Here is a 17153-nt window from a genome sequence, read left to right on the forward strand (position 1 = left end):
CAGCAAAACTTTTGGCATTAAAGGAATCCCAAAGGGCTTGCTAAGTGAAATATTAAAGAATTTGCTAGAATCTGGTTCTCCGGCGTAAGATTGTATGGTGCATATAATCTTACATCCCTCTCCAGTCAAAAGTAGGCCCTCACAGAGGTAGAGACCTCGACAAGGTTGTGGGGCTTTCAACCAACATCTGCCTGCACCAACCTTAAATATTTTGATTTAAATGATGCGTAACACTTTACTGTTTATTTTTTCAGATATATTTTCAAGCAATGGGTAAACCAGCCGAAGTATCTAGAAGTTCGAGCTATCAAAACAAGTATGCCATCATCATCCTCAACCAAACCTTTGGAAAGAAAGTGAATACTCAGAAGTCAGTACAGATTTTTACTTCAGCGCCTTTTGAGTTCGGACAATATGCCAAGTGCTCCAGGTGAGTGAGTTCTGTTGTTCCCGTATATAGATAACACAGCATCGACTTTTAAGTAGTGCTCTCAACGGGTCCGACCCGACCCGTGATACAACCCAATGACCCGACCCGACCCGAGTGACCCGATCCGTGATCCGACCCGATTAACCCGACCCGACAACCCTCCCGAGCTGACCCGATTGACCCAACCCGACAATCCGACCCGAGTTGACCCGACTGACCCGACCCAACAACCCGACCCGAGTACCCTGAACGAACAATCCGACCCGACCCGTTTGAGAGCACTATGGTCACGACACTGGGTGAATGCCAAAATGCACTGCCATTGGGAATTAAACCCGAACCACGTGTACCGAAGTCTTACACGTTAACCACTAGCTAGATAGAGCGGGGGATTTGTATATGCATCTTAATGAATATTTGGCACTTTTGAGGTTTGGTTATTTGTTTTTATAACTGATACCAATCTCCGACGTGGGAGATTTTTTTTCTTGCTTTAGTTCTATGTGACGAAGTTTTTCTTTAAGGTCAGCGTTCTCACCTGCTCGGACGGCAGGGGGTCTTCTCGCAAGAGTCTCTTGGCGGAGACAAAAGGAAATAGTTTAACTACAATGATAAGGGTTGAGGAAACGGGACAACACCTATGATTTTTTCCAACCCTGAACCGACAACCCGAGGTCGGGTCCATTCCAAAATAGGTTCTTATGATTCCGGTGTCACAAGGATTTTTTACCCCTGGAAACTTTTATCCCCTGGAAATCTTTACCCCCTTGTCGGTTTCTGGTAACTTCAAAGGAAAAGTCAAAAGTCACATTAAAAATTCATATAATTGAATGTGATCTCTCAGTGTATGCACTCACTTTGCTCAATATGGCTTTAAATCCGAAGATTTGGTAGGGGGGTTAAAAATTTCCTAGGAAATTATTACCTCCCTGTCGGCTATTGGTTACTTCAAAGACAAACTCAAATGTTACACTATAAATTGATACCACTTTGTAGTATCTCTTAACAGACACAGTCACTTTGGCCAAGATGGCTTTAAATCCGAAGATTTGGTAGGGGGGTAAAAATTTTCTGGGAAATTATTACCTCCCTGTCGGTTATTGCTTACTTCAAAGACAAACTCAAATGTTATATTATAAATTGATACCACTCTGTAGTATCTCTTAACAGACACAGTCACTTTGGCCAAGATGGCTTTAAATCCGAAGATTTGGTAGGGGGTAAAAATTTCCTAGGAAATTATTACCTCCCTGTCGGCTATTGGTTACTACAAAGACAAACTCAAATGTTATATTATAAATTGAAAGCACTCTGTAGTATCTCTTAACATACACAGTCACTTTGGCCAAGATGGCTTTAAATCCGAAGATTTGGTAGGGGGGTAAAAAATTTCCTAGGAAATTATTACCTCCCTGTCGGCTATTGGTTACGTCAAAGGCAAACTCAAATGTTATATTATAAATTGAAAGCACTCTTTAGTATCTCTTAACAGACACAGTCACTTTGGCCAAGATGGCTTTAAATCCGAAGATTTGGTAGGGAGTAAAAATTTCCTAGGAAATTATTACCTCCCTGTCGGCTATTGGTTACTTCAAAGACAAACTCAAACGTTATAAAATATTATAAATTGATACCACTCTGTAGTATCTCTTAACAGACACAGTCACTTTGGCCAAGATGGCTTTAAATCCGAAGATTTGGTAGGGGGGTTAAAATTTCCTAGGAAATTATTACCTCCCTGTCGGCTATTGGTTACTTCAAAGACAAACTCAAATGTTATATTATAAATTGATACCACTCTTTAGTATCTCTTAACAGACACAGTCACTTGGCCAAGATGGCTTTAAATCCGAAGATTTGGTAGGGGGTAAAAATTTCCTAGGAAATTATTACCTCCCTGTCGGCTATTGGTTACTACAAAGACAAACTCAAATGTTATATTATAAATTGAAAGCACTCTGTAGTATCTCTTAACATACACAGTCACTTTGGCCAAGATGGCTTTAAATCCGAAGATTTGGTAGGGGGGTAAAAAATTTCCTAGGAAATTATTACCTCCCTGTCGGCTATTGGTTACGTCAAAGGCAAACTCAAATGTTATATTATAAATTGAAAGCACTCTTTAGTATCTCTTAACAGACACAGTCACTTTGGCCAAGATGGCTTTAAATCCGAAGATTTGGTAGGGAGTAAAAATTTCCTAGGAAATTATTACCTCCCTGTCGGCTATTGGTTACTTCAAAGACAAACTCAAACGTTATAAAATATTATAAATTGATACCACTCTGTAGTATCTCTTAACAGACACAGTCACTTTGGCCAAGATGGCTTTAAATCCGAAGATTTGGTAGGGGGGTTAAAATTTCCTAGGAAATTATTACCTCCCTGTCGGCTATTGGTTACTTCAAAGACAAACTCAAATGTTATATTATAAATTGATACCACTCTTTAGTATCTCTTAACAGACACAGTCACTTTGGCCAAGATGGCTTTAAATCCGAAGATTTGGAAGGGGGGTAAAAATTTCCTAGGAAATTATTACCTCCCTGTCGGCTATTGGTTACTTCAAAGACAAACTCAAATGTTATAAATTGAAAGCACTCTGTAGTATCTCTTAACAGACACAGTCACTTTGGCCAAGATGGCTTTAAATCCGAAGATTTGGTAGGGGGGTAAAAATTTCCTAGGAAATTATTACCTCCCTGTCGGCTATTGGTTACTTCAAAGACAAATTTAAATGTTATATTATAAATTGAAAGCACTCTGTAGTATCTCTTAACATACACAGTCACTTTGGCCAAGATGGCTTTAAATCCGAAGATTTGGTGGGGGGGGGGGGTAAAAATTTCCTAGGAAATTATTACCTCACTGTCGGCTATTGGTTACGTCAAAGGCAAACTCAAATGTTATATTATAAATTGAAAGCTCTCTTTAGTATCTCTTAACAGACACAGTCACTTTGGCCAAGATGGCTTTAAATCCGAGGATTTGGTAGGGAGTAAAAATTTCCTAGGAAATTATTACCTCCCTGTCGGCTATTGGTTACTTCAAAGACAAACTCAAATGTTATAAAATATTATAAATTGATACCACTCTTTAGTATCTCTTGACATACACAGTCACTTTGGCCAAGATGGCTTTAAATCCGAAGATTTGGTGGGGGGGGGGGTAAAAATTTCCTAGGAAATTATTACCTCCCTGTCGGCTATTGGTTACTTCAAAGACAAACTCAAATGTTATATTATAAATTGATACCACTCTTTAGTATCTTTTAACAGACACAGTCACTTTGGGTAAGATGACTTTAAATCCGAAGATTTGGTAGGGGGGTAAAAATTTCCTAGGAAATTATTACCTCCCTGTCGGCTTTTGGTTCTTCAAAGACAAACTCAAATGTTATATTATAAATTGATACCACTCTGTAGTATCTCTTAACAGACACAGTCACTTTGGCCAAGATGGCTTTAAATCCGAGGATTTGGTAGGGGGGTAAAAATTTCCTAGGAAATTATTAGCTCCCTGTCGGCTATTGGTTACTTCAAAGACAAACTCAAATGTTATGTTATAAATTGAAAGCACTCTGTAGTATCTCTTAACAGACACAGCCACTTTGGCCAAGATGGCTTCAAATCCGAAGATGTGGTAGGGGGATAAAAATTTCCTAGGAAATTATTACCTCCCTGTCGGTTATTGGTTAATTCAAAGACAAACTCAAATGTTACATTATAACACTAGTTAACAAATTTAAACTTTTTGTTTGTTACATGAGAAAAATCACCTGATCTTAAAGGAACTTTTTGCGCTGAATTCGAATATGCACTCGGTTTCTCTCCATCACGTACAGTTTTCCCGTAACAGAGGGATTTTCGGGAAATTCCCTCAAAAATTTCCCTTTTTCAGATATTTTATTCCCCTAGCTCCTGTCCCCTTACATATAGTAACATAGAAATTATACCTCAGTATACCTTGATTTATATTTAATAAACCCTAAAATTTTCGTAAAAATCGCTTTGTTCTTTCTAGAGAAATAAATATATTTGTATGTATACTGTGTGCACTGCTTATTGCACCTGATAGTAATGCTTTCAGATCTCCTGAGTTGGGGTAAAAACGATTTGCTTTATTACTACAAACACAGACATAAAAATGAATATTTACAATAGTCAACAACACACTTGTATTGCTGTAGTGAACAGCATATCAGTGTACAGGAAAAGGCATGTTCAATTTTCAAGCTATTTCTCAATGCAAGATAATGTGTGGGTTTGTACGGATATAAATGGGTTGATGGCGGAGCTAGGAATTCCTTACGTTCCAGAAGAATGGAGGTTATCTATCGACGCGTCAAAGGTCAGCCTTAAAGCTGTCCTTTTACATAATGGAAATAAAAAACCTTCTATACCACTTGCGCACTCAGTGAAGATTAAAGAATCCTATGACACCATGTCAACTTTGCTAAATCTTATAAATTACAAGGACCATTGTTGGCAAATATGTTGTGATCTCGAGGTAGTTGGAATTTTATTAGGACTGCAGTGCGGTTACACGAAGTACCAATGTTTTTTATGTTTATGGGATAGCCGAGCTGATGACAAACATTATGAAGTGAAGGAATGGGTACCTAGAGTGAATTACGTACCTGGAGAATGCAACGTCAAATACGCTCCTTTGGTAGATCCTAATAAGATATTACTACCGCCACTTCATATCAAGTTAGAACTTATGAAAAACTTTGTCAAAGCCATGGACACATCTGGTGAAGGTTTCAAGTATTTGCGAGATAAGTTCCCTAACCTGAGTGATGCTAAGATTTCAGCGGGAGTGTTTATTGGTCCCCAAATTAGGAAATTAATGCTTGATGATAGCTTTGACAGCAAGTTAAACAGTGCTGAGCTAGCTGCCTGGACAGCATTTAAGTGTGTTGTGCGCAACATTCTGGGCAATAACAAAGCTGAGAGTTACACAGAAATCGTACAGGACATGATACAGAAATACAAAGAGTTGGGTTGTAGGATGTCTTTAAAAATCCACTTTTTGCACTCCCACCTCAGCTTCTTTCCTGCTAACCTAGGTGCTCTCAGCGACGAACAGGGGGAAAGATTCCACCAAGATATAATGGCAATGGAGAAAAGGTACCAAATTTCACTGAAGTAAATCCCCACGCTGAGCGGGTTTGCATATCCAGGCTCCTAACTATGAAAATATTTACGATCACTCCAACCCCAATCATTTCACAGATTCAACCTGTTGTATAAAAGTTATTAGGACATAAAATTGAATGTAATTTATACGAAAAACCCTTTTATGCATTGCAAGATCTGTAACGTCCAAATATTCACCACAAACTTATAGTTGTATCGACATAAACAAAACAAAAGAGTGTGGAGCAGGAAACCACTTTACAACACAAAAGTCAAAAGAGGTCACTGAAGATATACGAACTGGTCGAGCGGTTTGGGTGACTAGTCTGTCAATCAGAAGTTTATGTGTTCAAACCCTGTAGAAAATATTCATTTTGTTTTTTCTTAAAAGTGTGTTCCTATTTTCATCAGAGGACTGAGAACATTTCTTTGAATAAATCTTTGGAAACTACTTTTCTCTCAAATTCGATTAGAAGCGAACATTATATGAATTGCTAATCTAAAATCCACAGCTGAGAACAAAATATTAAGTATGTTCAATATGTCATTATTATCATTTGATTTGTAATTAAAAAGTAATTATAAGCATTGACGATTTCAGAAGATTCTCCCCGGTAATGGTCAAGTTATGAATGAGAAAAAACTGATAAAACATTATTAGTCTACTTTGAGCATGATCGAAAATAACTTATAGCCACGAAGGGGAAATTTATGTCGACAGGGTCTCAAATTCTCCGACGGGTCATGACCTGAAATTATCATTGTTTGAAAGGTTTCCTTTATAACGACTTATCAATAAGATAGTCGTAAACCTGGTTCGTTTGCTGAGATAAAAATCCGAAGTGGTAGTAATTCTTGGGCATAAAAATATTAGCTTCGATATTTTATGCCATTAATCTCACCTTTTTAATAAAAATGACAATGTCCATAAACAGTGTTAAACTGGTTTATTATTTGATATAACTTAAATATCCTTTTCTTAAAACTGTTAAGTACACCAATTCACTGACTAGGTAACCATAAAACATGTCCATATCAACAACTATCCCATAATAATCTCATACATATATTAAAAACATTCTTCTTTTGTTAATATGAAATTAACGTTCTACTAAGTATAGTGCATATGTATGAGTACTTTCTGCCCAAGGTACAGGTAAATATTACACAAGCCAAAGTATTTTGTTATACCTTAACAAATAGAATATTATATTTATTTCTCCTTCTACGTTTTGAAATGGAAAAATCATAATTTTAAATAGAATTATAATACGATAAGCTAAAAGATTTATACAACTAATGAAGTAAATATCCTTGTGTAAGTTATCGATTTATATTCGGATTAAAACTCGAATATTCGTTTGCATCACACTTTAAAGTAAATCCTCTCTCTATATAGTTCCTACTGGAAAGCATGTTTAACTCCAATTACTTAATCAATATTTTTAATAATATATTTTTATTGTAATACTCTTACTATTCAATGTTGTATGCACTTAATTTCCCAAAGCAAAACCTCACAAATGTATAATTGACTAGTAAATATTATCAAATAAATTATCATTTAGTTTACGTAAACATTGCATCGCCTGATTTGAAACTTCGTATTTTAAATAATAATAATAATAATAATAATAATAATAATAATAATAATAATAATAATAATAATAATAGTAGTAGTAGTAGTAGTAGTAGTAATAAAATCATAGCCATATCTTTATCAGAATTTCAGGCTTAGTCAATAAATGAATTCAACATAGTCTCTATTCGAAGCTCTATTTAATCGAATCAGATAGAAATACGAAGAGGAACTTCGAGAACAGATAAAAGAAAAATGTTACTTTGGTGGGTTTGGATGTAACTTTTAAGAGTTAGTTTTTTTTTTTTTTTTTTTTTTGCAAATTACAGACAAATGCCTTGGACACTTTTTTCTTTTCTTTAAGTTAACTGATTCACCGAACGTATCTGACATATGAGTAACTTGTCTCTATATTCTACTCGGTTATACACGTTTTACAATCTTTTCCATTAACCTTGAACGACAAGAACACGAACACAAAAACATCCACATAGGTAGGACAGTTAAAATTCCTAACCTCCCCCACGGGGAATCGAACCCGGGACCACATACACCTGAGGCACACGTGCTAGCCACTAGACCGGCGGGAAGAGCAAATAAAATGTATTTTGTAGTGTCTGAAGTTTATAGCTATTTCACCCTGTTGTAGTATGTTTATTGATTTTTTAATGTTTACCGTATTCGTTACTTTGAGGAATGATATATATTATTGATATAGGTTTTATTACATATTCGGCCATAAATATTATATAAATTATCAGAATTATTCATGATCTTCCATGGAAATTCACTGGTGCATGCGCAGTAGACAGACAGTGTAATTGGAAGATGAGTTCAACAGAGATTATAGGGCTATATTCCGCCGATTATATTTTATTTAATAACTATTTAGAAGAGATAACGAAAACGAGTCTACATAATGAAGATGGAATTTCCGTAGAAGATAGAATGGTGAGGTGTATACGGTTTGGGGTTGATATGGTTGTTGTTGTAGAATCTAAAAAGAAAATTAATAAGATGTAGAAAACTTGAGAAAGGCTTGTGAAGAATATGGGATGAAAATAAATGTTAGAAAGACAAAATCCATGGTGATTGAAACGAAGCGATCGGTGTGAAATATAGAAGTAGGAGCGGGAAAAAACAACAAGTGATTAGTTTTCGATATCTGAGTACTATTACTAGTGATGATTTGACATGCGAACGTGAAATAAAAGCAAGGATAGAAATGGCGAAAAGAGCCTTTAGGATGGAGGAAATAGTATTTTGAGGGGACCACGAATAGAGTTGTAAAGAAAAATACTCATAAAATTCTTCGTTTACTGTATTTTACTGTATTTATAGGACATAAACATGGACGAAACTGTAGAAACTCTTAAGAAGGAACTGTATCATGAGGGATGTGCTAGAGGGTATGGTGGCAGGGAAGAGAGGGAGAGGACGAATTAGACTATATAGAAACAGAATTAGGCTATTGGCGATATCAAAACAGAAAAATCGTATGTGAAGATGGAGAGGTTAACAGAAGATCGTGGAGCATGGCAGCTTCTCAGCTGCGGTAAGTGACCCGCTGGTAATGGCGGAATACTTCTGATATAATGATACTGATGATGCACAGTAGGAACAGAAATATCCACTTTACTGTCATTGCTAATACGAATCACAATGCAAATTTCTACAGGTTGTCAAAATACCTCGCTCTAAAAGCTGTAGAAAACTATCTGTTACTATGCGAGGGAAAATCATAGGTCGAGCAACAATTAGACAAATTGCCATTCAGATAGCTAGGGGTATGAGCTGTGACGAGAAAACAGTGAAGAAATTGATTTAGCGGTATGAAGAAGGTAGTGAATATTTCACATGTTGGCCAAGAAGTAGGAGACCAATAATAATAATAATAATAATAATAATAATAATAATAATAATAATAATAATAATAATAATCATCCCAGGAATTTATATTTATTTCCAGCAAAACTTTTGCATACCCTCCTAGTGCAATATGATGTTTTTGTAAAACGGCAATTATAAAATTGTCAAGCTGAATTTGAAAGTCATAATAAGTAGTGCTTTATTTACTTATTGCACAATTCTTTTATGCCAGTAGCTTTCGCCACCTTACTCGCTCTTCATGCTTACTCAGGAGGAAGCTGCAGGTCCCTAGGTTGGGAACTACTGCTTTCCACCAAGGAATTCAGACAGCCTGTTAGAAATTTGCGTTCTGACCAACATCAGAAAATTGTGTTCTTCTGTTTCTACTGCGCATGCACCAGTGAATTTCCATGGAAGATCATGAATAATTCTGATAATTTATATAATATTTATGGCCGAATATGTAATAAAACCTATATCAATAATATATATCATTCCTCAAAGTAACGAATACGGTAAACATTAAAAAATCAATAGACATACTACAACAGGGTGAAATAGTTATAAACTTCAGACACTACAAAATACATTTTATTTGTTCTTCCCGCTGGTCTAGTGGCTAGCACGTGTGCCTCAGGTGAATGTGGTTCCGGGTTCGATTCCCCGTGGGGGAAGTTAGGAATTTTAACTGTCATACCTACGTGGATGTTTTTGTGTTCGTGTTCTTGTCGTTCAAGGTTAATGGAAAAGATTGTAAAACGTGTATAACCGAGTAGAAAATAGAGACAAGTTACTCATATGTCAGATACGTTCGGTGAATCAGTTAACTTAAAGAAAAGAAAATAGTGTCCAAGGCATTTGTCTGTAATTGTAAAAAAAAAAAAAAAAAAAAAAAAAAAAAAAAAAACCCTTAAAAGTTACTTTCAAACCCACCAAAGTAACATTCTTCTTTTACCTGTTCTCGAAGTTCCTCTTCGTATTTCTATCTGATTCGATTAAATAGAGCTTCGAATAGAGACTATGTTGAATTCATTTATTGACTAAGCCTGAAATTCTGATGAAGATATGGCTATGATTTTACTACTATTACTACTACTACTACTATTATTATTATTATTATTATTATTATTATTATTATTATTATTATTATTATTATTATTATTATTTAAAATACGAAGTTTCAAATCAGGCGATGCAATGTTTACGTAAACTAAATGATAATTTATTTGATAATATTTACTAGTCAATTATACATTTGTGAGGTTTTGCTTTGGGAAATTAAGTGCATACAACATTGAATAGTAAGAGTATTACAATAAAAATATATTATTAAAAATATTGATTAAGTAATTGGAGTTAAACATGCTTTCCAGTAGGAACTATATATAGAGAGGATTTACTTTAAAATGTGATGCAAACGAATATTCGAGTTTTAATCCGAATAGAAATCGATAACTTACACAAGGATATTTACTTCATTAGTTGTATAAATCTTTATGCTTATCGTATTATAATTCTATTTAAAATTATGATTTTTCCATTTCAAAACGTAGAAGGAGAAATAAATATAATATTCTATTTGTTAAGGATACCTTTCAAACAGTGAAGATTTCAGGGCATGACCTGTCGGAGAATTTGAGATCCTGTCGACATAAATTTCCCCTTCGTGGCCATAAGTTATCTTCGATCATGCTCAAATGGACTAATAATGTTTTATCAGTTTTTTCTCATTCATATCTTGACCATTACCGGGGGAGAATCTTCTGAAATTGTCAATGCTTATAATTAGTTTTTCACTACAAATCAAAGGATAATAATGACATATCTAACATACTTAATATTTTGTTCTCAGCTGTGGATGTTAGATTTGCAATTCATATAATGTTCGCTTCTAATCGAATTTGAGAGAAAAGTAGTTTCCAAAGATTTATTCAAAGAAATGTTCTCAGTCCTCTGATGAAAATAGGAACACACTTTTAAGAAAAAAAAAACAAAACGAATATTTTCTACAGGGTTTGAACACATAAACTTCTGATTGACAGACTAGTCACCCAAACCGCTCGACCAGTTCGTATGCCTTCAATGACCTCTTTTGACTTTTGTGTAAAGTGGTTTCCTGCTCCACACTTTTTTTTTATTTTGTTTGTTTGTTTATGTCGATACAACTATAAGTTTGTGGTGAATATTTGGACGTTACAGGTCTTGCAATGCATAAAAGGGTTTTTCGTATAAATTACATTCAATTTTATGTCCTAATAACTTATATACAACAGGTTGAATCTGTGAAATGATTGGGGTTGGAGTGATCGTAAATATTTTCATAGTTAGGAGCCTGGATATGCAAACCCGCTTAGCGTGGGGATTTACTTATGTGAAATTTGGTACCAGGGACGATGGGATCCTTCAATGATGGGGGACTATTGTTGGGTTCTTGTTAGAGAATGCAACATTTCTTACAAAAGAAGGAAGTAGTGTACGTTTTTGTAACCCAATGGAAGTTTCATATATTGTGATAATTTTGATTGTCTTTTCATGACCTTTTGGTACATTTGTATTATTGTTTATTGTAAATTGTCACACTTGTAAATTATATTGTATTATATTTTATATATGTGTTTGTGGTAATAAAGCAAAGCGTTTTACCTCAACTTAAGAGATCTGAAAGCATTACTATAAGGTGCAATAAACAGTACACACAGTATACATACAAACATATTTATTTCTCTAGAAAGAATAAAGCGATTATTACGAAACTTGGAGGGTTTGTTAAATATGAATCAAAGTATACTTAGGTATAATTTCTATGTTAGTATATGCAAGGGGACAAGATCTTGGGGTGTAAAATAAACGAAAAGGAAAATTTTTGAGGGATTTTCCCGAAAATCCCTCTGTTACGGGAAAATCGTACGTGATGGAGAAAAACCGAGTTCATATTCGAATTCAGCGCAAAAAGTTCCTTTAAGAACAGGTATTTCCTTTTATGTAACAAAACCTTTGTTAACTAGTGATTACCATTCTGTGTTGTTTGTTAGCGGAGGCACTCACTTTCGTCAATATGACTTTATATCCGAAAATTTGATAGTGGGTAATATTTTTCTAAGATATTTATACCGCCTGTCGGTTCTTGGTTACTTCAAAGACAATATCAATTGTTATATTGCAAATTGATGCTACTGCGTGTTATTTCTTAACAGACGCAATCACTCTGGGGATGATTGCTTTTTGTCCGAAAATTTGGCTTCATAACCCAAAAGTTGATAGTTGGTAATGTTTTCCTACGAATTAATTGCTTTTCCAGTTTTGCACGTTATTTGCTGTCTGACGAGGGTGTCTTAAGAAAAAAATGAAATGAAATCTTTTAGTTTTATGTCCCACGTTTATGCCAATTAGGGTAAATTAGACGGTGATTATGAGAAATGAATGAAATGGTGGAATAAAGAAAGTGGGAGGAAACGAGAGAATCCCGAGAAAACCCACGAGCACGATGTTTGTCCACCATAAATTCCACACGACGCGAGCTGGGATCGAACCAGTGACCCCAAGCACCGGAGGTAAACGCTCTACCAATGAGCCACCGAGTCCCACAGGTGTCTTAAGATGGTTGCAGTGTCAAAGTGTTACTTTCTATTAATTGTTTTCTTATTATATCAATGAAGTTTGTATAAGCTGCTCTTCAAGAGGAGTTGAGTTGATTTGATTTTGAGTTTAACATCCCGTTCAGCAGCGAGGCTATATGAGACGTGGATCTACTGATTAACGTGGAATCCGAACCACATGAGCTCCCGCCGGGAAGCTCTTCAAGAGGAATAATTCAAATCTTACATCTTAGCGGCCTAGTATAAAAGGAGGAAGAAACTTTCCTCCGAAACACTACACTGTTAAAAAATATTTCATAATTTCGTTCCTGGAAGCAGCTCTTGACTTGTTTCACTAGTAGTCGAGATTTAAGGATTCAGTAGCGTCGAAAGGAATGTATTGATTTTGAAACTCGATTTGATTCTTTTGACAGTGTGGAACACGTGGGAAGAAAAATATATTGAGAATAAACAATCTTTTGACACAAAAGTAAGTAAATCTAATTTTAAAGTATGTTATTTGCAACCGAGAAAGCAGATTTTGATTCCAAAATATTACGTAGTTTGTAGTGTAAAATACTAGATATTAGTTGCCTTTTAATCTTGATAACTGTTATTGCACAGTTTATAACATAAATGATTGAAAACGTAAAACACATCTTTCAATTGAAAACAACGTTATTGCAATTTATTCCTCTCTCTCTCTCTCCTTATATACACATGGTATACAAATTATCATGATCATCCGCTATAACGGGTTTAGACAGTAATTCACAACAGTGTTGCCAACCAAACACAAGTTTATATTTTTTCAAATGGCACTACGTCAGTTTATTACATATTTCAAACCAACATGTCAATTGTAAACTTAAAATGCCACTTTTATTAATCAGTGTTGCAAGCTAAAGATATTATGGTATCACAAACATCCGAAGTTTGGAAGCCTCTAACGCAGACACAGCACAACAGAGATGCACAGAATAATGTACCTCGAAAGAACTTTAGCGCTGAATACCATGGTCATGGTATGACGTTTTTCGAATGAATAGAAACGAAGTTACAGGGGTTGAAAATTTTGAATTTTTTGAGTCTTTATTTAAAAAAAAAATCTTAGGTAAATATTATATCTAGTTACACGTATGGTTTGCAATGTACGTACAATTTATTTTACCGTTTAAAGCACTTCGATATCTCAAACCGTACCGAATATATAATCATTGATAAAGTTGTTAACACTGTTCAAAATGGCTAAGCTAGCTAGCGCGAGCTAACCACCAGAACAACGTACAAGGCTTGTAAAAAGAAGATTCTCAAGTCCTACCAGTTGGAAACTTATGCTTAGTCAGTACGTAGGATCTGAGACGTAAGATACCAAAAAGAAACGATTTTTGGAATTTCGAAGTGGAAGCGAAGGATACGGGTGAAAATTATCTTATAAAAACGTGTACATTTTCGGGCTCTATTTAACTCCAGTCGTCTAATTTGGTATTTCAACATCTCATTAAAAATAAAAATAAGTTTAGCTTTCTTTATATATCATCTCCCTATGAACTTTCGGAAAATAAAACCATCCTTTATCGTCCACAAAGTGAGTGCGTATGTTAAGACATAAAACGATATAACATCAATTTATAATGTACAAATTTGACCTTATTCTTGAAATAGCACAGAACTAATGCAAGAGTATAAATTTCCTAGGGGAAAAAGCACCCCCTATAAAATTTCTGATATAAAAACATCTTACAGACAATCAGTGCGTCTGTTAAGAGACACCAGGGTATGATACCAATTTATAAAGTAACATATTTTGTCTTTGAAATAACCAAGAACGCATAAGGGGGGATAAATTCCCTATGAAAACATTACACCCTCTCAAATTTTCGGAAACAAAGCAATCTTGGCCAAAGTGAGTGCGTCTGTTAAGACATAACACGAAATAATATAAATTTATAATGTAACATTTCAATTGGACTAGAAGTAATCAAAAACCGACAGAACGTATAAATTTTTCAGGAAATTATTACCCTCCTTAAGATATTAAGTCATATTGACCAAAGTGAGTCCCTTCGTTAAAAGATAACATGGAATGATTGCAATTTATAATGTAACATTTCAGCTTGTCTTTGAAGTAACCAATAACCGACAGGTGGGTAATAATTTCCTAGGAAATTTTTACCCCCCTACCAAATCTTCGGATTTAAAGCCATCTTGCCCAAAAAGTGACTGTGTCTCTTAAGAGATACTACGGAGTGGTATCAATTTATAATGTAACATTTGAGTTTGTCTTTGAAAAAATGAAATGAAATCTTTGAGTTTTACGTCCCATAGTTACGCCGGTTAGGCTAAAATAGACGGTGCTGATGAATAATGAATGAAATGGTGGAATGAAGAAAGTGGGAGGAAACGGCAGAACCCTGAGAAAAAAAACACGCATACGGTGTTTGTCCACCACAAAGTTCACTTGGCGGGGGCTGGGATCGAATCCGGGACACCAAGCACCAGAGGTGAACGCTCTACCATTGAGTTTCTCTTTGAAGTAACCAATAACCGACAGGGGGTAATAATTTCCTAGGAAATTATTACCCTCCCTTCCAAACCTCCGCATTTAACGTCATCTTGTCCAAAGTAACCGTGTCTCTTAAGAGATACTATCGAATTGGTATCATTTTATAATGTAACATTTGAGTTTGTCTTTGGAGCAATTAATAACCGAGAGGCGGGTAAAAATTTCCTAGGAAATTATTACCCCCCTACCAAATCTTCGGATTTAAAGCCATCTTGCCCAAAGTGACTGTGTCTGTTAAGAGATACTAAAGAGTGCTTTCAATTTATAATATAACATGTGAGTTTGTCTTTGAACTAACCAATAACCTACAGGGAGGTAATAATTTCCTAGGAAATTTTTACCCCCCTACCAAATCCATTTAAAGCCATCTTGGCCAAAGTGACTGTGTCTGTTAAGAGATACCACAGAGTGGTATCAATTTATAATATAACATTTGAGTTTGTCTTTGAAGTAACCAATAGCCGACAGGGAGGTAATAATTTCCTAGGAAATTTTTACCTCCCTACCAAATCTTCGGATTTAAAGCCATCTTTCCCAAAGTGACTGTGTCTGTTAAGAGATACTAAAGAGTGGTATCAATTTATAATATAACATTTGAGTTTGTCTTTGAAGTAACCAATAGCCGACAGGGAGGTAATAATTTCCTAGGAAATTTTTACCCCCCTACCAAATCTTCGGATTTAAAGCCATCTTGGCCAAAGTGACTGTGTCTGTTAAGAGATACTACAGAGTGGTATCAATTTATAATATAACATTTGAGTTTGTCTTTGAAGTAACCAATAGCCGACAGGGAGGTAATAATTTCCTAGGAAATTTTTACCCCCCTACCAAATCTTCGGATTTAAAGCCATCTTGGCCAAGTGACTGTGTCTGTTAAGAGATACTAAAGAGTGGTATCAATTTATAATATAACATTTGAGTTTGTCTTTGAAGTAACCAATAGCCGACAGGGAGGTAATAATTTCCTAGGAAATTTTTACCCCCCTACCAAATCTTCGGATTTAAAGCCATCTTTCCCAAAGTGACTGTGTCTGTTAAGAGATACTACAGAGTGGTATCAATTTATAATATAACATTTGAGTTTGTCTTTGAAGTAACCAATAGCCGACAGGGAGGTAATAATTTCCTAGGAAATGTTTACCCCCCTACCAAATCTTCGGATTTAAAGCCATCTTTCCCAAAGTGACTCTGACTGGTAAGAGATACTAAAGAGTGCTTTCAATTTATAATATAACATTTGAGTTAGTCTTTGAAGTAACCAATAGCCGACAGGGAGGTAATAATTTCCTAGGAAATTTTTACCCCCCTACCAAATCTTCGGATTTAAAGCCATCTTGGCCAAAGTGACTGTGTCTGTTAAGAGATATTACAAAGTGCTTTCAATTTATAATGTAACATTTGAGTTTGTCTTTGAACTAACCAATAGCCGACAGGGAGGTAATAATTTCCTAGGAAATTTTTACCCCCCTACGAAATCTTCGGATTTAAAGCCATCTTGGCCAAATTGACTGTGTCTGTTAAGAGATACTACAAAGTGCTTTCAATTTATAATATAACATTTGAGTTTGTCTTTGAAGTAACCAAAAGCCGACAGGGAGGTAATAATTTCCTAGGAAATTTTTACCCCCTTACCAAATCTTCGGATTTAAAGCCATCTTGGCCAAAGTGATTGTGTCTGTTAAGAGATACTACAGAGTGGTATCAATTTATAATATAACATTTGAGTTTGTCTTTGAAGTAACCAATAGCCGACAGGGAGGTAATAATTTCCTAGGAAATTTTTACCCCCTACCAAATCTTCGGATTTAAAGCCATCTTGATCAAAGTGAGTGCATACACTGAGAGATGACATTCAATTATATGAATTTTTAATGCGACTTTTGACTTTTCCTTTGAAGTTACCCGAAACCGACAAGGGGGTAAAGATTTCCAGGGGGTAAAACTTTCTAGGGGGTAAAAGTTTCCAGGGGTAAAAACTCCCTGTGACACCGGG

This window comes from Thermobia domestica, chromosome 8 (genome assembly GCF_964235325.1).
Source record: "Thermobia domestica chromosome 8, izTheDome1.hap1.1, whole genome shotgun sequence".
Classification (NCBI taxonomy): domain Eukaryota; kingdom Metazoa; phylum Arthropoda; class Insecta; order Zygentoma; family Lepismatidae; genus Thermobia; species Thermobia domestica.